The 22,670-nt window shown below is 39.8% G+C and overlaps 1 protein-coding gene and 1 long non-coding RNA gene across 12 annotated transcripts in view; one reads left to right on the top strand and one right to left on the bottom strand.

Moving 5' to 3' along the window:
* The window catches only part of Dnm3 (dynamin 3), a 453,602-nt gene that overhangs the window by 354,173 nt on the left and 76,759 nt on the right, over positions 1-22,670 (bottom strand). The gene's annotated exons all lie outside the window — the stretch shown is intronic.
* LOC121136845 overlaps positions 1-22,670 on the top strand; it is a 42,063-nt gene that overhangs the window by 16,344 nt on the left and 3,049 nt on the right. The window contains exon 2 of the long non-coding RNA XR_005874004.1: positions 9,559-9,860. This is a non-coding gene — a long non-coding RNA (uncharacterized LOC121136845). The remainder of the gene's footprint in view (positions 1-9,558; positions 9,861-22,670) is intronic.

Raw genomic sequence — 22,670 nt, 5'->3', positions numbered from 1 at the left:
GCAAGGACATTCTTTCTCTAAAGACTCTCTATGCCCCAGGCCAGCCTCTTAGCAAGGCCAGAAAGCCTTGCTGGTACTTGTCTTGTTTTAAGAATTCTTCACTCCAGTCTCTGCCTCTCCTGTCACATGCATTCTCCCTGTATGTCCAAGTCCAAAGTTCCCTCACATCATAAGGAAACCAGTCTCTGTGCTTTAACTTGAGTTGATTCTCCTCTTACCTCAATAAACCAGTACACTGACACATTCTGAGTTTGCAGAACAGAGACTTCTGAGAAGACACTATTCAACTCAGTGCGCTCACTTCCTGCCAATGCTCTATACCTTTTCACCAAGTGATCTACATCCACTGTCCCATCTCCACTTCCTTACTCTGTATCCACTGCTTAGGAAGAGAGTTGACTAGGTCAGCACACACCTAAGCCTAAGCTTTGTCTTTCTAGGTGGGCTGGCTGTATCTGACACTGATATTCAGCCCTCCTTTACCAAGCTCTACCTCTTGGCTTCCTATATATCACTGTATATCCTCATCTGCATAGGTTGTTCTTGCTTCTCATATTTCATTGCACAGTCACCTTGAGATCTCCCTTTTGCAATGATTGTTTTTAATCATTCTTTGGAGATTTTTATCCACTTAAGAGCTTGAAAGACTTACAAATATGAAAATTGAGTCTAGATTTTTATCCATTTGCTTGTATGCACTCCAAGCAACCCATCCACCATTTTCCAGAAAGAAACCTTCTTTTTTCTTTATTCATTTGAACTAAGGATTGCTGAGCTAATAACACAAGCCAGAAGCCTAGTAGCAGCTTATCCTTGTTTCTACTTATGTTTCTTTTTCAATTTAGTGTATTTAATGATACAGAAGAACAAATTAACATGCACAAAAGATAAAAATAAAATCATACTCAGAAACCCATCATAAGAGCCAGGAATATCTAATTTATTTCACCCCTACTTCTATATCTTTCCCCTTATCCTTCTCCTCATGAAAGTTAATTATTTCCTTTGTTTAGCAATTTCCCTTTTCATATTGACTTATTACATATATAGTTTTATATACGCATGTGTCTCTAAGCCATATATCATCTCATGTTGCTTATTTTGGAGCTCTATAAAAATTAAGTAGTTCACCTGGGACCTACTCTAAGTCAACATTCAACATTTTGTTTCTAAGATTCATCCATGTTGACATATATGTCTACAGTTCACTAGTTTGGGTGTCGTTGTAATATTATACCATGATAATTGACTAGAAAAACTATTCTTAAAATATCTATTGAAAATATTAGGATAAACTATATAAAGTAAACCTAACAAACACTAAATAACACATATATGTCTACATGAATTTACTTCCTTAAGTTTTCTTGCCTGCCTTTCTAAATCCCTCCTACAAACACTCAAACAGAAGAGCTCTTGTCACCTCTCATCAGGCATCATAGTTGCATACTTGAATCGCATAGTTGTATCACTGATTCTCCAGTGAACATCACAGCAATCCATCGGTATAGACAATCCCTGTATCAACCCCTCACTTTAACAGTTTTGGTAAGCTCCCTTTGTAGTTGGAGGTTTCATTATGACTCCCATCTCATATTCACCAAAACGCATTGTATACTAAACAAATCGCATTGGTGTCTTCCCTTCAGGTTTTTACCTGAACTTATTTCCAGGAATACCACTCCTTTCTTTGTTCTTCCAAATATACAGATCACACACACACACACACACACACACACACACACACACACACACACACACACACACCTAGCTTCTGCACATTAAGACTCAGCTAAGGCACTTCAACACAGAATTTTCCACTAATTCTGCCCATGGCACTCATCTGTATCATGTATCCCTCCCATAACATAGAGGAAATTAGTTACAGCTCTGGAAAGAGAAACAAGTATGGTTTTATGAGTGTAGATGATAGCTTTATGATTTTATTGACAACACTGTACTGTTTTGCCTCTGACCTCCTTGCCAGTCCATGGGTTCCTACGAGGCTGAAATTACCTCATAGTTGTCTCTGACTCCTTTTGTCTGTATGAAGCTTGAAACAAAGAATGTGACATTATCTATTGGGTGATTATTCTATGTATCCATGAAAGTAAAGGTACTGCTTTATTTTGCTTTGTAAATACATAGTATAATACTGTAAACTAAAACTTTGCATTGTTTTAATGTCACTAACCAGTTCATTATCCAACATATCTACCTGTGCAGGCAATGCATGGGTGGTGGATAATTTTCTGGGTAAATGATAATATTTGTCCAACAGCTCACTCAAAAGAGAATAAAAGAAAGAGACTGTCCATTCAGAAATGCAAGGTAGAAAGGTGTGTCATACAGTAGTACCTTTCCATGTGCTTCGATTCTTTGTGTTAACATACTGAGCCAAGTACTTTAAAATGGGCTAATCAGCCTAAGCTGTTCTAACAGGATGTCTCTACTTTCACACTGTGGTGAGATTTTTATTAGGAAGTTAAATATTCCTAATTTAAATACAACTGCTTAGCATCAAGTCACTATAATTCATTAATTCTCCTGAGAACATATTTTTAGCTTTCTCAGGAAAAGTTGCATAACAAAGTGCTGTCCCAGTTTCTCAATTCTCTTTCTCCTGCTTGAAATGCCACTACATGAAAGTAAGTCTTCATTAAAAACTCATCCGTCTTCTGGCAGCATGCTCACTGGTATGGTTTTGAATGTTCTGAACTTGAGATGAACAACTAGGCTTCTTGTGGGAATGAACAAGCATCTTAACTGAAACAGATATAAAACGTCACTGCTTCCTGAGGGGACTGCCAGTTAGCCTCAAGCAGTAAAGTCAGTTAAAAACACTAAGGTTGATTTTAATATGATTTTAGTTTAATTTCAACATCATAGCATATACTAGGCTACCCAGAAATCAGAGAAGAACAAGGCCTCCCTGCTGCTCCAGAAAATTCATGGCCCTATTCTGACACTAGTGTTTGCTATATGATCCCAATAATTTGGACAAAGATGGTAAGATTGTTAAAAATCATAGGAGAGTTGCTGCAACCAGGTTGGAAAACAAAATCGGGACCTAAAGTCATCTCAGTGGCCTGGGAGCTGCAGTTAACCTTAACAAAAGACATTTACTATGATCATAAATGCAAAATCATCTAAGTGAAAAAAGTCAAATATGGCTGAATACAAGCTTATTGTTATTCAATAATAAAATATCTCTATCCAAAAACTCACGTGATCTAAGACTGTACTAATGACAAGCTCACCTAGAGACCTCAGACTTCAACAGTTCCCTGGGCTGTGATGGGCAATGACTAGATATTTGCTTCAGTGCTGAATAGACATATTTCAATTGTTTCATGACAGGTGGCCCTTCTTTGATTTCTAAGTGCCCAATGTATTGTTCTTTGATGTCAAAATGGAAATGAAATCCTCTTAAGCTAGCAAAATGGAGAACAAAACTATTGAAAATTATCAGTGACAACAACAATAGGAAACTAAGTCTATATCCCATGCATTGCTATCAAATTAAAGCAAAAATATAATGAGGATTTATTTGTGTCTTCTTTGAAGGCTTTGAGCATATTTATAATTCTTCTTTTGAATTCTTTGTCTAGAATTTATTAAGTTGTTCTCATTGGGTTCCATTATTATAGGATTGGTGATCTTTGGAAAAGACATGGTGACTTGGTTTTTCATGGTGCATGTACTCACAATGAGACTTCTGCATCTTTCATTGGCTGTACATTTTTATATAAGTTCCAGATCCATCTATGTTGTGTGGACATTGGGGTTTCTGCTTCCCATTAATCCAGCTTGGTTGTTTTGGGGTCTGTAGTAAAATAATCTTTTTGTACACTGTGAAGATGTATTGCTCTCATTGGTTTAATAAAGAGCTACATGACCAATGGCTAGGCAGGAAGAAGTTAGGACAGGGACGCAGCACTGGGATGAAGAAGGGTAGAGTTGCCAAGAGATGTGGGGAGAAGCAAGAGGAACATGCCTGGTGGTAGAAAACTATTGGCAGAATGAATTACCACAACACCTGCTCTATTGAGGAAATGTACCGAGCCATGTGGTAGAAAGTAGATATGAAATATGGGTTAATTTAAGTTGTAAGAGCTAGTTAGTAACAAGCCTAAGCTATCAGCTGAGCATTTATAATTAATAATAAGTCTCTATGTAGTTATTTGTGAGTTGGTTGACAGGACAGAATATTCTATCTACAAGAGTCATCCAGATGGCACCTTAAATTTAGTCTTAGAATCACCCAGTACTAACTCCATATTCATTCTACTCTCTCCACAATAGCCTGGAAATGGAATCAGAACAGCTATCCACTAGCTGATAACTGAAAAATGAAAAGGGTATGTTTACACCAAGGAATTATATTCAGCTCCATAGAAAGATGAAATTACAAAATTTCCAGTAAAACAGATGTTCAAGTTGGAAGTAGAGGTCAATAGAGGTCAGGTAACAAACAAGTATCCATGAGAGGTGAAGGGGTGCTCTGGAGGGAGTGACATGGCAAAACGCATGTGATGTGAAGGTGGAAACGGAGTTTATTAGTGAAGAAACACTAGAGTGGGATGGAAACTGTGGGTGGTGGAGAGTCACCTAAAGCTAAAGATGCCCCGTGCAGGCTCTGTATTTGAACATTTGGTCCCCAGTTGGTGGCTCTGTGTGGAGAAGTTATAGAACCTTTAAGAGAGGCAGCATAACAAGATAAACATCAAATAGTAACTCTAACTAAAAATTCATAACATTGGAGAAGTAAAGAATTTGACACAGTCTTGTGGGCATAACAGTAATTTCACTATTTAGGAATCAAAATAAATTATGTATTTTAATTTACAAGTAGGATTAATTTGTGCAATATAGCACTAAGAAATATCAACGGAGGGGCTGGAGAGATGACTCAGTGATCAACAACACTGGCTACTCTTCCTGAGGTCCCAGGTTCCATTCCCATCCACATGGCATGTTGTAACATCTGTAACTCCTGTTCCAGGGTATCTGGTGCTTTCTTCTGGTTTTCAAAGGCACCAGACATACACATGATATACAGACTCACATCCAAGCAAAATAGCCATACACACAAAAAATATTGAAAAGAAACATCAAGAGAAAAGAAAATTTGTGTTTCTCATGAGACTTTAATGCCAATTATGCAAAGTTAGGCTAATGTAGAATCTTCGTGTATACAAACTTTTAAGGTTGTTCTAGCTTGGTTTCTAATGTTATGACAAAACGCTATAATAAAAAACAACCTGGGGAAGGAAAAAAAAAGGAGAGAGGCAGTAGACACTGGAGATGGGCTTGGAGGGTTTCTTGTCTCATCATTTGCTCTTCTAGTTTCAGTGTGCTGACAATATGTGATTGGTCAGTTATCTGCTCTGGCTGCCTATGGCCATGCCCTTTTACCACCATGGACGCTTGGTCTGAAACTGTAAGACAAACTAAACCCTAAACTCTTTTTTTTCCTGTAAGTTTCTTTTGGTCGTGGTATTTTATCACAGCAATAGAAAAGTAACACAGTGTGTGTGTGTGTGTGTGTGTGTGTGTGTGTGCAAGTAAGTGTGTTTTCTTGTGCATGTGTGTGTGCATGCATGTGTATGTATATGTGCATGTTCCTGCATGTGTGTGTGTATACACCTGCGCACACATGCAAGAGTAGAGTCAGAGAACACCACCATGAAGCCAGTTCTTTCCTTCCACCTTTACATAGGTTCCAGGGATCAAACTCAAGCTACCAAATGTTCACAGAAAGTGAATTTACTCACTAAGCCATTTCACTGACTGGCCTCCAAAAAACTACTTCTATTAATATTTTAATTAGCATAATAATTATACATATTTATGGGATAAAGTATGATTGATACATGTATATAATATAGAATAAGGGTATTTAACAATTTATTTCCATAAGCATTAATTAATTCTTTATATTAAGAATCCTGAAATTCTTCTGTTTTTTTATGAAACATACAATAAATTGTTGTGAACTACATTCACCATAAGGAGATGTAAAACATTAGAACTTATATTCCTCTAATATAACTCTATTTTGGTGCCCATTATCTGCCCTCCCTCCATAATCCCTCCCCCGACATGAGAATTTTTAAGTAGTTAGAATTTAAGCATTTTGAAGCTTTGAAGTCCTTCTAGCTCCAGAATAGACTATTATGTAAATGTCTAGAATTATCATCCACTTCTTACCAAAGTCATGATATAATAACTACCTCTCTGAATTGAGATATTGAAACAATATAAGAAGGAGAGGGTCTTATTCAGATGTTGGCAATAAAATAAGTGCTATTCACGATGAGAAATATAAATTGCCAGCTCCCTAAGAAAAGAATCCTTCTTTAAAAATATAAATGCACTTCTTACTCCACTTATAGATAGCCCTTTGATTCCCACAGCAGCAGAGGCAGCTATGAAAGTTATCCAGTGATTCACATCAAGAAGCAATGGTCCTAACAACAGCCAAAATCTTTATTAAATTTCATCTGTAATTTTCATGCCATTAAATTTTGTGGAATCCAAATTTCCACTCTATTTGTACTCATGAAAGCGTAATTTCTGAATACAATCATAAATTCGAACTTCAATGGAGATGGGAACGGACCCACTCATTCATTGAAGACGTGTATACCAGTGTCTTTTTTTATCCCTTCCCAGGAGCCATATTCTGGTGCTTGAAATACAAATATAAACAAGGCATGGCTCTTAAATTCAAGAAACTCATGGCAATAAAATAATCAGATAAACCCCTAAACACCAAGCTTTGGTACTGTGTGGCAGGTGACACTGGGAAGCCTGCACCAGGCACAGGGAGCACAGGAAGGTCCATGGGTGTGAAGCTGCCCCAGAAGACTTATAGGAGAAATGGTGTCTGACCTACAGCTGCCTTCACACGAAAACATCTGGAAGAAAGGGCATAAAAGAATTCCAAAACTAAGCTAATGAATACTGTGTTCTAAAAGAAAGTTTGGGCTGGGTCAGAAATGCACCCGAGTTGGTACGTTACTGGGCTAGCATACAAGGCTGTGGGTTCAATCCCTACCACCACATAAGCTAGTCATGGCGGCATATACCTATAATCTTAGCACTGGGTATGTAGAGGCAAAAGGATGTAGAAGTGCATGGTCATCCTCAGTTACACAGTGAGGACAAGGCCAGCCTAGGACTCATTAGATCCTTTCTCGAGGAAAAAATAAACTAGAAATGAAGAGTTAACTATAAACACTATCTACCCAGGAATCAATTTACACTGGTTCTCAACCTGTGGGTCCTGCTCCCTTTAAGGGTCAGATGACCTTTTCACAGATGTCACGTAACAGACATCCTACATATCTGATATTTACATTACTCTTCATAACAGTAGCAAAATTATAGTTATGAAATAGTAACAAAATAATTTATGGTTGGGGGTCACCATAAATTATTTTGTATAAAAGGGTCACAACATTAGGGAGGTTGAGAACCACTAACTTAGAGCATCCTTTGGGAAATTACTTATTCCTGATTCAAAATGTCAACTTATCATTCATTACTTAGCATACCATCAGCATACTTCAAAAAGAAGAGATAAGTAAACACCAACTATGCTATGTACTGGTCGAGGTCACACAATAAATCAGCAAAACCATGTGATTATACTCATTTTATGGCTAAGCATATATATACATATATACATATATATGTATATATATTCAGAAACATGCTTATGCAGAAGCATAGTTACTTACAAATAGATCTTTCAGAGAAAATAGGGATGCTTTTGACAAACATACGCATAGTTAGGAACCCAAAGGCAAGTATGTGATAAATACAGTCTTTATAATGCAAAGCATTGCAGTAAAATACTACAAAGTCTGACTTTTATCCTTCTGCTACTTGATAACCAAATAGGTGCCAAGTCACATCCATGCAAAGGGCTAGGGACAGGAGATCGGCAATATTTTTCCACCTTCAGATTAAAAAGCATGGGCTCTAACTACATAATTTTCATGTCTTAAATGAAGGGTGTATTATCAATCAACAGAACCATTAGAACTCAGAGATCAACACCAATTCCCCTAAGGAGTCAACAAGTATGAAGCTGGTTGCTTCACAACATCAGAAAGTAATGTAGCCTTAGAAAAGTGTGTATGAGGAGAGGGAGAGGGAGAGAGAGAGAGGGAGAGAGAGAGAGAGAGAGAGAGAGAGAGAGAGAGAGAGAGAGAGAGAGAGAGAGAGAGAGAGAGAGAGAGAGAGAGAATGAGGGACAGATTTCCCAATGACTCTATGAAACCTAGGGCATAGGAATCAAAGCTTGACAGTGGCACAGTCCTTCCTCCTTCCTCCATTCTACTCCTAGGAAAAATAGAGAAAACACAGCTGCCTCTGCACATGGATGAGCTACAAACTCACAGCAGTTAGGTAGAAGGCTGCATAACATTTTAATGGCTTTCCTAGGGTATAATTGATATAGAACAAAATGCACATATTTAAGGTGTATAACTTCACAAGTATACACATGTGCACCCCATCACCATAATCAAGGGGGAAAAGCAGTCTCACCACCTCCACAACTTTCCCAGACTCCTTAGCAGCCCCTTCTTCCTTCAGAATGCCTCTCTACACTCCCCAAAACCAGTGATGTGCTTTTTGTCACCATGGCAGTTCCATTTTTGGTTCATGACCAATATACCTAAATAAATTACATAATTAAGGAAGTCACATAATGGCACTTTTCTCAGAACTCTTGAGTGTCTGAATACTAGGAAGTAGAATTGTCTTTGTAATTCAGTTGTAGCTTACAAATCTTGACCTTAGTACTTCCTCTACCTGGATTCTGTTTCAATTACAGTGTTGTTGAGGGCTTTGGTCAGACCTACCATTCTGGAATCTGGCTCCTTCAGGAAGCTTCGGTTTGAGGAGCTATGTCAACAGGGCCCTGGTGACAGGCTGTTGCTGTTTTCCTTGGCAATGCTTCTTTCAGTTACTGTCTTATCAGTGAAGAGCTGCCTTCCTTTTTGTCTGACATGATCAGACCCGTCACAAGCCTGTTCATCTGGAGCTGATCTATACGCTGTGGGTATTGTCACTTTAGCATCATCCATTGATCTGTCACCTCATCTTTCCATCCTTCCACATCCAGAATGCTAAGTGTGTGTGTGTGAGTGTGCATGTGTGTGTGCATGCATGTGTGTGCATGTATGTGTGCATGTGATGTGTGCGTACATGCATGTGTGTGTGTGCACGAGTGCGTGCATGCGTGAGTGCATGTGTGAGAGTATGATGGTTACATTTGGCATTCTTAGTACAGCTCACTCCTCCAACACTTTCATGTTAACTTCTACTTTTCTTATCCATTATAAATTAGTTCCTTGATTAAAAATTTAGTACAATGGCTTAACCTGCCAGATATCACACAGTTTGGCAAGGAATCTTTTGTATTTGTATCACAGACTAATGCTTTTCAAAGTGTTTTCAAATGTGTTGTCTTACTTCTCTAAAATGTGTGTTTGTCTCATCACCTGCCAAACCAACCCAATCGTTCTCTGTTCACTGCAGGCTGAAGACTCTAAGGATCAGAAATAATTCATAAAGCACTCTGAACAGAGATGGAGTTACCTTGAGGTGCCAAGCTTGGATAGAAGCAGAGCTGCAGTCACCTGGGCAGTATGATTCAAAGAGCATGAAAATGCCTCTACATGTTAAGAACCAACAGCAATCACACAGACGTGAAACGGCCTCCTTCCTGATGAGGAGCTCAACCAGAAGAGATGAACTCTGTGCTGGGCAAGGAAGGCCTCTCATCTTGCTCTACTGAAATGCAATGAACTTTAAACCATCTCGGTTACCTGCTTCTGAACGTAAGTACACTTATCAGATGCCTTGGGAACCCTTTCAAGGTAGAAAATATAAAACCAGGCACCTGAGAGACAGGAAGAGACTGAGTAAAAAATGGTAGCAGAAATGACTGGACAGGGTCAGGGGAAACAAATCTAATTTGCTCAATTAATTCATGTTCTTATTTTAAAGACACCTTGACATTCTTTATAAATACTACAGGAATATATTGTTACTCATAGTCTTAAAAGTTTTACTGTTGAGTTTTTGAGTCTTAAGTCAAATGAAGTGTTAATATTTTCTGTGAAGTACTGACTTTTTCTCAGCCTGTAATGAGATTTTAAAATTTTTAAACTATGTATAAAATATCTAATCCATATCAACTTAGAAATCTTGAATTATGTACATCCCCTTCTTTAATGTATATATACACAAAATCTGCCAGAGGAAATTAACATACCAGACACTATGCATGAATGCCTGAACACACACACGCATGCACACACACACACACACACGTACATAGATATATACACATAGTCACAGGTACACACATAGACATACGTGAAGACACACAGAGAGATAGAAACACACATAGGCACACACACATACATACATATACATAGATATACACACACAGGTACAGTACACATATACATACATAGAGACACATAGAAAGACAGAAGCACACAAAAACACACATAGGCACACACAGAAAAAGACATATACACAAAGAGACACACTCAGGAGTCACATACAGAAAAAGAGAAATACATATATATACAGAGAGAAAGAGATAAACATAAGGACATGCATAGACACAGGCAGAAAAACAGTCCTATTATCTAAAACTCAAACTCTGAGACTCAAACTCAACTTCTAAAACCAAATGAGTTTGAGTTTTAATCAATAGAAACCAAGGAGAAGAGCAGAGATGCAACAGGAGGATTTAAAGACTCCACCCAACACCAACAGATGTGCTACTGTGGAAGGGGCCCCAACCCTAGACAAAGACCCACAGGCATCTAAAGAATTCAGAGAGTGTGAGAAATAGTCTTCCTCAGAACAGCCGTCAGCCCTGAAATAATATAATAATATACATACAGTTAACAGTATATGGACTAAGCAAGTTGCATTTATAAATTTAGATGAGAGAGAGTGTGTATTCTGAGACAGTCTCTCTATACAGCCCAAACTCACAGCAAACCTCCTGCCTCAGACTCCTGAGAACTGTGATTACATACATGAGCCACCATACCTGGCTTGTGTTTCTTCTAACAGCTTCTACTGCAGTTACCTCACCACTGCCACCAACTGAAGTAGATACATACTAACCATCCACCAGATTACTAACGTGGAGCACATGTGTATACACATTTCTCACAGGCTCATAATGACTAGCATCCTTCCAAAAGCACGGGGAGAGGTGTTGATCAATCGGCTCTAGTTCAGTACAGCTCCCAGACCACAGACGGCTCTTACAAGGTCTACAGGGACCTGCACTTGCTTCCTCAACTACCACATAACCGCTTCCCTGGTTATTTAGAGGTACTTAAGATAATTTAATTTTCAATTTAAAATCACGGATCTAAACCACATATTTATGTGACATGTTTATACTTCTCAACAAGTACTCTAGTGGTGTTAATTCCAACTTTGACTCCAATTAGAAAAGTTGAGAGCAGGGGAGTGCCAGCCTACAATTCCACCGCAAGAGAGTCTGGAAAACAAGCAGGACTCTAAGAGAGATATGCATGGTACCCCAGAGATGGGGAATGGGACAGGATCTCCTGAGTGAACTGGGAGCATGGGGGGAGGGAACAGGGAGCTGGAGTAAAGGGGGGAAGAGAAGGGGAGAGAAGGACATGGGTGCAGGGAAGTTGAGTCAGGGGAAGAATAGAGGGGAGCAGGATGAAGGGAGTCATTATAGGTTTGAGGAGAGATCTGGCACTAATGAGATTTCCAAAGACCTACAAGGATGATACCAATGGCAATCTAAGTAATAGTGGAAAGACTATCTTAAATGTCCTTCCCCGATAATGAGATTGATGACTACCTTGTATGCCATCCTAGAGCCTTCATCCAGTGGCTGATGAAAGCAGAGGTAGACACCCACAGCTAAACACTGAACTGAATTTCTGGAAACCAGTTGCAGAGAGGGAGGAGTGATGAGCAAAGGGATAATGACTGGGCCGGTGAAACCCACAGAGACAGCTGACCTGAACAAGGAGGAGCTCATGTACCCAGAGGCCAGCATGGAACTGATCCAGACCCTCTGAGCACAGGTGTCAGTGAGGATGTCTTGGCAATCTTTGGGGCCTCGGGTACTAGATCAGTATTTATCCCTGGCATACAAATGAACTTTGGGAGCCCATTCCACATGGAGGGATGTTCTCTCAAACTGGACACATGGGAGAAGGCCTGGCCTTGCCTGGATGATATGACAGACTTGGGAGATCCCCCATGAAGGGCCTCACCCTACCTGGAGAGTCAAGTGGGGATTAGTGGAGGGTTGGGAGGGTTGGTGGGGGGGTGGAGGAGAAGGGGAGGGAGAGAGAGCTGGAATTGATATGTGAAGCAAACTTGCTTCTAATTTAAATAAATAATTAAAAAAAAGAAAGGCACATACTTCAGGACTAAAAGTGGCCTGCCAAAGAAGATGCTCTGGTGAAATCACTCACCCTTTTCTATTGCCTCTGTTTTTACTGTTAGAAGAACAATACTAGAATGGCCTTTCCAACAGCTGAACTCTGGTAAAACAAGCAACACTCAACAATTCTGATGAGTTCTCAAGACTGGTTTTCCACCTAACAAAACATTACTAGTTGAAGGCAGCCATCCCCATGAACTAGCAAAGGTAGATTTTTAAATTGTCTAAGCTCAACAACTACAAACCCAAGTCCATTTTCAGTTTAATGCCCCCATCTCATCTCTCTGTCCCCTAAAAGTGTCTCGGCTCCGCATCCCTTGGTAGCTCAGAAGCATCAAGGTTGCTTATGTGAGGGGCAGGGGAATGGCTCAGTGGATAAAATGCTTGCTGTACAATCATGAGAACTCAGGTTGGATGCCCAACACCTACTTTAAAAGATGGTCATGGCAGCACATGACTGTAACCCAGCATAGGAGGCAGAGGCAAGAGGATCCGAGGGGCTCAATGGCCAGTCAGTCTAGTCAAGTAGTGAGCTTACAGTTCAGAGAGAGAGATGATCACACACACACACACACACACACACACACACACACACACAGAGAGAGACGCACGCACGCACGCACGCACACACACACACACACACACACTGTGTTTTTTTTAGTTTGGGGTTTGTTTTTAAGCAATTCTGATGTTTTTAACTTGGATAAAATGCCTCACACATTTGGTATTCTTTGATTTTTTTGTACAATCTATGGTAGCAGAGAGATGGAAAGAAAAGCAAAACAAAGACAGAAACAACTAAAAAAAACTTTGATGAAGTTAACTGTATGGTATTTTTACCACACAATCACAGAATAATGCCCTGCAAAGAGGAAAAAACAGAACTCTTGAGTTCAGAGAAATTAGGACATCAGATATTTTGTGAAGCAAAATGCTAAAGAGAAGGAGCTACTCCAAGAGAAAGTTCTAGAGACTGGCAACTCAAAGAACCCCTGAGTACTCCTCATCTATCATGTGAGAATGCTGCTGATACCATGGAGAGAGTGGGAGGAACAAAGTCCAGGGTTCGCAGCAGGCTGGAGGTGGTCCATTATCCAGTGAGCCAAAGGAAAACATCTCTGCTAACTGGTTGTCAATCAAGGTCAATCCAGCCAAACTTGTCCCACATAAAAGGCTGATTTAGTGGATTTTAAAAACATCAAAAATGGCCGGGCAGTGGTGGCACACGCCTTTAATCCCAGCACTCGGGAGGCAGAGGAAGGTGGATCTCTGTGAGTTCGAGGCCGGGCTGGACCGACAGCCTCCAAAACAATACAGAGAAACCCTGTCTTGTAAAAACCAAAAAAAATTAAAAAATTTAAAAAAACAAAAAAACATCAAAAATGTAACAAATCCCAAATTATTAAAACAAATTCCCAGAACCATATAAAATTCTCAATGTCCATTAACCAATCAGAATTACCAGGCATGCAAAAAAGGAAAATATGACCTAGAAACAGAATAAAATCCAATCATGAGGAAACACAGAATTCATGGAGGAATGAATTATCAGTAATATATGCAATTATGCACACATACACACACACACACACACACACACACACACACAGGTATTCCAACACACACAGAGGTATTTCAGGATATAAGGATATTGTGTTCAGTAATAAATTGCATATATGATGAACCTCTTAAAAATCATCACTTTGTTCACCAGGCAACATCATTAACACAGCTTTCTTTGGGACCTATAGCTAGAGGCTTATTGTGCTCTTTGGAAAATGTCATGTTATCTTGTTTCCTTATATTTCTTGTGTTCTATGTTGAGATTAGAATATCTGGTGGGTCAATCATCTCTACCACATAGGCACTGATAGACAAGTACAGCTTGGTCTTACTCATAGGTGGAATATAAAAGCTATGGCAGTATAGATCTTGAAAGTGGAATGGGTATTATCAGAGGCTGGGGAAAGGAGAGAAGTAGACAGAGAGATACACATCAGTGGGGTTAAGTTACACTGAGATCAGGATAGTATTGTGAATGTCTACAGATAATATGTTTGCACAGACTATCTCAAAGTAGGAAAGGAAAGGGTATTAATTATTTTACCATGGTGGATGGTTGATGAAATAGGTTATGTTTAACCTGATTTAAACACTATATATACACATGCCAAAACCTCACATGAGACCCAATATATATATATACATGTATATATAATTTTCTGTAAGTTTCAAGTAAAATAAATTACAATGAAATGCCTGAACATACTTTGAAACACTTAACATGGGAGAATGGAAAGAAATTCAGATTTCACAGTCCATCAAGTTCCCTGGAACATAATCACAACCTTCAACTTACACACAGTCTGCAGATGTGTTTGGGCTATGGCAGACTTATTCAGTGGCAGTAGAGGTCATGAACTACAAAACCAAAAATCCAAGTGCTTACTGGAAAGGTCTGACAAAACTTGTTTAAAACAAAATTTTCTTATTGAATTTATTCTTTAAAAAAAGTCAACTTATGGGACAAAAAATTCCTCATGTTAGCCAAAAATCAGCAATCAACCCAAACACTTTAAACTTCTACTATTACATTATGAGATAGAAAATTTCCTATAATATAGGCCACACTGGTCTCTCTGCATTTCCCCAGTGGCCCAGTATATGGCCTTATCAGTACTCTGCAATGGCTCTCAACTTTTTGTGAACTTCTTTCTTCAAGAGAGCCATTGGAATCACCCTCAGTTCCTCAAGGATTTTTGTGACGTTGAAATACTGCACTAAAATGCAACCTAGCCCCTTAATCCTACCTTTTATCATTACACACCATTAAACACTCTATAACATATCACATTAATTACTTAATCCTCTTTATGTCAGTCTATTTCTTGGAGTCAAGATTGCTTATTTTGTACTAGACATGCAAGTCACCAGTAATATTTGCAAATGAATGAATGCATGAGTGAATAGAACATTCAGTCAGCATCTAATAGTAATATTTCTCCTTAGATTGGCACCATTGTTTTATAATTAAAGTTGTATGTTTTGTATAAGCTTTTCATTTTGCTCATTCCTTTGACCAAAGGTTGTTGTGCATCTCTGACTCTACCACCTGAACAAATACAACTTAGCTTAGATGAGGCTTAACTCTACACCCCCACCTTAAGGTGGTGACCTCAGACACTGCTTACTTGGTTTTACTCTATCTTAAATGCATAGTATGTCTTTCTATACTTTGGATGTTGGAATAGCATTTCAAACATCCTGTCCTGAGGGAATCAATCATCATAATAAATAGCCATGCCACCTTTAATAGATGCTCTCTGCATGTATCATGTAAAACTTCTTATCCTGCCTCAATTTAAACATATTAATAATATGAATATCTCTTATAACAAATATGCAAGTAACTCACCCCTCCAATATAAAGAAAGCAAAATGCAAGCTACAAAAAAGTGTGTGTGTGTATGTGTGTGTTTATGTATGTATGTATGTATGTATGTATGTATGTATGTATATGTTCAGGCTTTTCTTTAGCCACAGAAACTCAACTTTATTATAGGCATACTTACTAGTCACTATTCCCAGAGATAATTAGAAAAACACACAACACTGGCATGGAAATAGGAAATGTGTGTAGATTAGCAAGGGATTCATTCAACAGAATCATTTTCCTTCCTAATTAGAATGAATGCAAAACAAAGACTTCATCCAGTGCAGCTTCTGTGAACAAGGGTGTCAGTGTCATGCTCTTGGTCTCTGTTATTGAAGAGCAGACACTCTAGAAGGATAAGACACGGATACACCGGTTCACAATAGGCCAAGACCAGCCCTGTGATAACACACAGCCAAGTCAAGGTCAAGACAGCACACAGAAGAGAAGGACTGCCTTTTCCTGTGGGACTATGCTCCAGGCCACATCACTAGCCAGGCACCTCCTTTATTCTTGCTCACTCTTCTGCCTCCGTACACCTGTCTTCCTTGGTCAGAAAACTTCTTAATGTTACCCCCCCATAGCTTTTATCTTCTCTTATCATAGTCTCCAGAAAGTATTTAGGGATGCGTTAACCACTGAAGGGGTTAATTTTAGTGTCCCATAAATGAAAATTAACACCCAGGACACCAGTGCTCAACACATTCAACATCCATTTGTAAATACTTAGCTATCCTCACTTCAAACAAATTCTCCCGTGCTGAACGCTATAGTAGTTGGTATAAGTACTATGTCTTATGCCTAGCTCTGCACCACCCAAGAAACAGCTTTCACATGAGTAAAGGAATTCTGTAAATATTTGTCAAGCTTGTTAATCCATTTGCCTCTATGAATGTCTGGCTTTCTTGTGGGTCATGCAGACCTGAGTTCAGTTCCCAGCACCCACATCAGTTAGCTAATAGCTGCCTTTAACTCTAGGATCAGGGGCACCCAGCACCTCTGAACTTTGCAAGTATCCACATAAGTGCACATACCCACTCAGGGATACATACAAATAATTTAAAATAAATCATTAAAATGATACTAAGCAATTTAGGTAACTTTTCAAGATTATACCCTTGTTTTTTACTTTTTCATTTTATGTAAATATGATCTCAATCTCTCTCTCTCTTGTGTGTGTGTGTGTGTGTGTGTGTGTGTGTGTGTGTGTGTGTGTGTGTGTACATCAGGTCCGGTACTTGTGCCTAGAACTGGAATTCCAGACACTTATGAGCCACTGGGTGGGTGCTGAGATCCAAGCCAGAGTCTTCTGCAAGAGCAGTAAGTGCTCTTAACCACTTACCAATCTTTCCAACCCAAGTATGCCCTTGTCAAAACAGACCTAGTTTGTTGTTGTTGTTTGGTTTTGGTTTTTGAGACAGGGTTTCTCCATAGCTTTGGAACCTGTCCTGGAACTCCCTCTATAGACCAGGCTGGCCTTGAATTCACAGAGATCCACCTGTCTCTGCCTCCCAGAGTACCGAGATTAAAGGTGTGTTTCACCACTGCCCAGCCCAGACCTGTGTTCTATTTAACTACATTTATGCTTATTTAGGAGTCTGCACTAACACCTGATAAATAGTCCCATTAACAGTTAAGTGAAAGATACACTTGCATCTAAGTGTATGATTTATGAAGAATGCTAAAAGAAAAATCAAATCCTTTTGGATATCAGTCAAGATGATAGCCATAGGGAATAAAATGAAAAAGATAAAGACACAAACTAGAAACTTCTCAGTTGTGTGACATACTACAGCTATTAAAAAGCTGTTTTGTGAACATATGGATGGATGGATGGATGGATGGATGGATGGATGGATGGATGGATGGATAGATGGATGGATGGAAAGACATAAAGATAGAAATTATCACACAGGGCTGACACTATAGCTCAGTAGGTAGAGTACTTGCCTAACATGTAGGAAAATCTGGGTTTTATCGCCAACACTGACACAAACCAGGCATGGTGATCCACATCTTCGATGCTATTACTGGTAAGTTGAAGACAGAAGGATCAGAAGTCAAAGTCACCCTTGGCTACACAGTGAATTCAAGACCAACCTGGATTGCAAAAGACCTTGTCTAAATTTTTTATATATAAAGCAAACTGAGAAAGTTATGAACAAAAATTTCTACCAGTTGTGCAGGAGACTGTTGATGTTATACTAATGTAATTACTTTAAAACTACTTAAAGTGAATTTAGTTCATTTTGAAAACTTAAGCACCTGCATTTAGTGGCAAGCCATCTGATAAACCTACAGGATAACTAAGCTATTGTCTGTTTCTATGGTGTTGAGTCTAAAACCACCAAGAGAAAATGCTGTTCAACAACAGGTGAAATTTCTCACCCTGCCCTGCTGGTCCCTGACCACCTATCAGCGCTTCCTAGGGAACAGTGCTTCCTAGGGAGCAGGCTGTGACAAAAGCTAACACTCTGGGGAACAAAAGGCCACGGAAATCCATTTCTTGCTTCCCAACATATCCAGCAAATGCAGCCCCAGAGGCACTGTGGGCTGTGATCTCTATGACTTGAGACACAAGGGAAAATAGTAAAGAAGGGCAGTGGGGAAGGAAGCGACAGTGAGTGCAGGTGTAGCTGTGATGTCAGACAAGGCTGTGCACTTGCTCTCTACATGAATAAATGCCATGCCTCGTCTGTCCCACTTAAATACGTATCAACGCCTTGACAGCACATCTCTTAGACCTCTGTGGTGCTGTTCCAAGACAAGCCAGTTTTCAATAAGAGCAGAAAAGAAAGAGGACAAAAAGAAATTCTTAAAAGTAAGTTGCTTATACCTCCCCCACTCCTGCCCCTCCAAAGCTCCTAAGCTGATCGGGTTCTGGAATAAATAATACATGGACCAAAGAGGGCTTCATAAAAAATACAACTTCTGCGTGGAAACTGGACAATTATAAACTTTAATACTTTCTCCTAAAAGAGAACAGGAGAAACAGGGAAAACAATCACCAGTTCAAGGCTTAGGCATTGTCCCCCTAAAAGGAAATGCATTCAGTGTTAAAGGGCAGTCTCATCGCTCTGAAGAAATGAGATCTGGTCTGTTTATTTACAACAGCTCATTGGCTTCTCTGAATATCTTGACAAATGCTTCTGTTGACACTGTCCTGGAACTCGCTTTGTAGACCAGGCTGGCCTGAAACTCACAGAGATCTGCCTGCCTCTGCCTCTCAAGTGCTGGGATTAAAAGCATGTGCCACCACTGCCCAGCTGCTCCTACTGACTTTGTATTAGAAGGCACATGGCTTCTAGAAATTCCAAGCCTGCTAATGGATAAGCAATGCTTAAGTCCAGATAATGGCTAACAAAATAAAGTGTGTAAGAATAACAGTTTCAGGACACTATAGGAAGAAAGGGAGGGGGAAGAGAGGAGGAAGAGACACAGTATGTATAGCAGTAATTCACAGGAAGATGTCAAGCATAAAATAAAGCCTTACTTGAATATCTTGACTTAATGCAAATATCAAGAGTCACGACATGAAAGACAGTCAACCCAGATTTAAAGTGCATCTGTGTAAGAGTCCTCTCATAAACAAGGTTTATAATAGTGTACTAAAGAGCATAGAGAGATGGCCCGGTGGTCAAGAGTACATGCTGTTCTTTCAGAAGACTAGAGTTGGGTCCACAGCACAGCCAGCTATGACTCCAGTTCTAGGGGATCCAACACCCTCTTCTGGCCTCTGAGGGTACCTGTACACATGTAGCATACACTCACATAATCATAAATAAAAATAAAGATTTAAAAATAAATGAATATAAATAAAACAAAATAAAAGATTCCACAAGGGAATTGTTTTGACTACAGTGAAATGAGTTATAAATGCGAAAATATCCTGGCAAACATAAGTATAGTATGCACATTTCTGTCCATCTAATGAACATGTTTCCCCATCAGAAATCTTTGGGAATGTATTTGTTTTCACCGAATCCAATATTCAAGGAAAATGACCCAAAGTACTCTCCCAAAGATGAGCACCTCTTTTCCCTCTATGCCAGTGGGCCTCAATGTCTTTTTGAAAATTCATCTGTTATTCCCACTGTTTAATTCCTCCACCAGATATTTTCTGGTTTATTTTTCCTAGTTTCATTCCCAGAATTAGAATTTCATACTTGATATTCATGTGACACTCAGAGGGGCCACTGGAGATTCTGAATTTTTAAGAATAAAGCAGACAGAGCCCAGCTCAGAGGGGTGAGTGGATGAGACTAGCTGCAGACTCCACAACATGCCTTTCATCTCTGCATTTATTCCTACAAGCTCAATAAGCTCCACAGCAGCTCAACTTGGGGCTTTTAGAATGTCAATTTCTGATAGACTATGAAACCCTTAGTGTCTTGAAATGCTGGGCCGAGTCCCGGGGCCTAAACTGTATGTTCAGGGAGCAGAAACGTTCCCAGTTGAGTACAGAATGAGTGCCTGCCACATAACTGCATGGGCATAAATTGCCATGTGGATTCCAGGGCCAAACATGGAGACATTTTTTACAAGAATGATATGTTACATCCCAACCAAATGACCCTATTAAATGATAAAGAAAAAGACACCTAAGAAAAGATGACAACGCTGAGAGATTGGGCAAAGCTGCCAGGAGACTTGGAATGTGCTTCTAAACACCCTAAGATGGCTGCGTAAAATACAGCTCCTTGAGCCCTACCCAGACCTAGTGAATCACAGCTCTGGGCATCTTGGAGACACTCCCCAGGGCATCCGTGCGCACTGAATTTTAAAAATAACAACAGTCCGGGGAATTTAAACTATGCATCTGTAACCTGCACTTCATACGAAGTTCCACAGAGCCAGCGGGAAACCCAACAAGGTCAGAGCCTCAGTTAAGAAAAATGTTCTCAGAAAGGCTCCCGGTTTTTACCGTAATATTAATTTGTTACCAAGAAAAGAAGCATGCCCACCATAGTGGAAGCAGGCTGTCCTGTTCTGAAATGCCAGCGTTGATCACACTCAGATATCTGAGCACAGAGTGAGAAATGAAGCTTTAATATGTTTTCAGTGTTGTCATCCCAACCTTTTTTACTATGCACGTTTAACTTATGGAAAACTCACGATGCTGCAACAAATCAGGGCTGAAAGTCTGGCTGGTCTACCAACATCTTCTGCGAACTTATGGAAGACTGCACCTCCACTCCAGACATAATGACTCCCTTGGGAACCCCCTGAGACCCACCTTACTCAGTACTACCCTGATTCACAGCGCTCTCTGGCCTGAAGGGAGAGTCCTGCCTGAGAGCAAAACGGGCAAATCACCACCCATGGCTGCCTGCTGCTCCCAAGCCCCTTGCTTGAACTGTTTCCACACCACCTTATCAGTCACATGGTAGCCTTTAACGCAGGCTTTTGTTGTTTGGGTTTTTTGAGACAAAGTTTCTTTGTGTACTCTTGGCCATACTGGAACTAGCTTTGTAAACGAGGTTGGCCACGAACTCACAGAAACCTGCCTGACTCTGCCTCTTGAGTGCCAGAATTAAAGACATGTGCTACCACTGCCCCCCCCACCAGCTATCTGTCCTTATTAAAATGATTGTATATAGCAGCTCCAAACAAGAATCCAAAATAGTGTCTGGTATCCATTCTATAATAAGTTACAAGCTATATACAACCTATTCCAAAATGACTGCTGCCCTAGTTTGTTTCCCGTCGCTATGATAAAACACTGACCAAAACTACCTCGAAGGAAGAAAAGGTTTGTTGGACTTTAGTTTATGTCTCTCATTGAGGAATGCCACCGCAGGAACTCTAAGCAGAACCCTCGGAGGGAGGTCAGAGCTGCAGTTACAAAAGAAATGTACTCAGAAATGCCTGTTAATTGGCTTGCTCCCTCAGCTTGCTCAACTAGATTTCTTATATAGTCAGGGCCCACATGCCTAGGGATGGCACGCCCATAGTGGGCTGGGCTCCCTACATCAATTAAAGTGATCAAGACAATTCTTCAGGTATAGCTTCCGACTCACTGATTCTAGATTGTGGCAAAATGGCATTAAAACCAGTTGTCACAGACATATTGTATATTGTATAGTACCTGTGATTTGAATACAGTGGGTCAACTTTTGATGGATTCAAGTTTAAAGTATATAAAAGCTAAAAGCATCCCCTTTCCAAAGGAAAGAATACTTCTATGTTTGTGAACCATTGCCTTCAACTTAACTCTGTAACTTCTAACTTTTAATCTTTTTTATGCCAATACTTAACTAAAGCAGAAGAAACAAACTAACAGAATTTTGAGAGATATTTTCCATAGAGAGGTCCTCAGGCAGTCAGGTATCTCATGGTCTACAGAATTTACTTTTCTAAGGCCTTAACAAGGGCCTTTAACACAGAACAACTTGGATTCCAGTATCTTTAAAGGCCACTTTCTGCTTCAGATTGGGGCAAGGAATTTTCATCCCAAATGACTCATTCTGAAAGCAAAGACACTGGAATATGTTCGGTGTTCTCATTTGGCCATCCAAAACACTGTTCCTAGGGTTTGACATGAGAGTGTGCTTGCAAACGGTAAGATAAGGGGTTGAGAAAGCAGCAAGTCACTGGTAAGTGCTCACTAGCTGGCTCCCTAGGAAAAGCCCTGGTTCATGGCATTGGCCAATTTCTATCCAATTTTGCAGAGTACTGAATAGTGGTCTCTCTTGCTCCTGACATAGAAGTCCCTACCTGACACTGACCAATGTCCTGCCTGGTTCTCAG

Source organism: Mesocricetus auratus, unplaced genomic scaffold (genome assembly GCF_017639785.1).
Source record: "Mesocricetus auratus isolate SY011 unplaced genomic scaffold, BCM_Maur_2.0 Super-Scaffold_100676, whole genome shotgun sequence".
NCBI lineage: Eukaryota > Metazoa > Chordata > Mammalia > Rodentia > Cricetidae > Mesocricetus > Mesocricetus auratus.
Note: the sequence above shows the minus strand (reverse complement) of the source record. Positions and strands in the feature narration are given on the sequence as shown.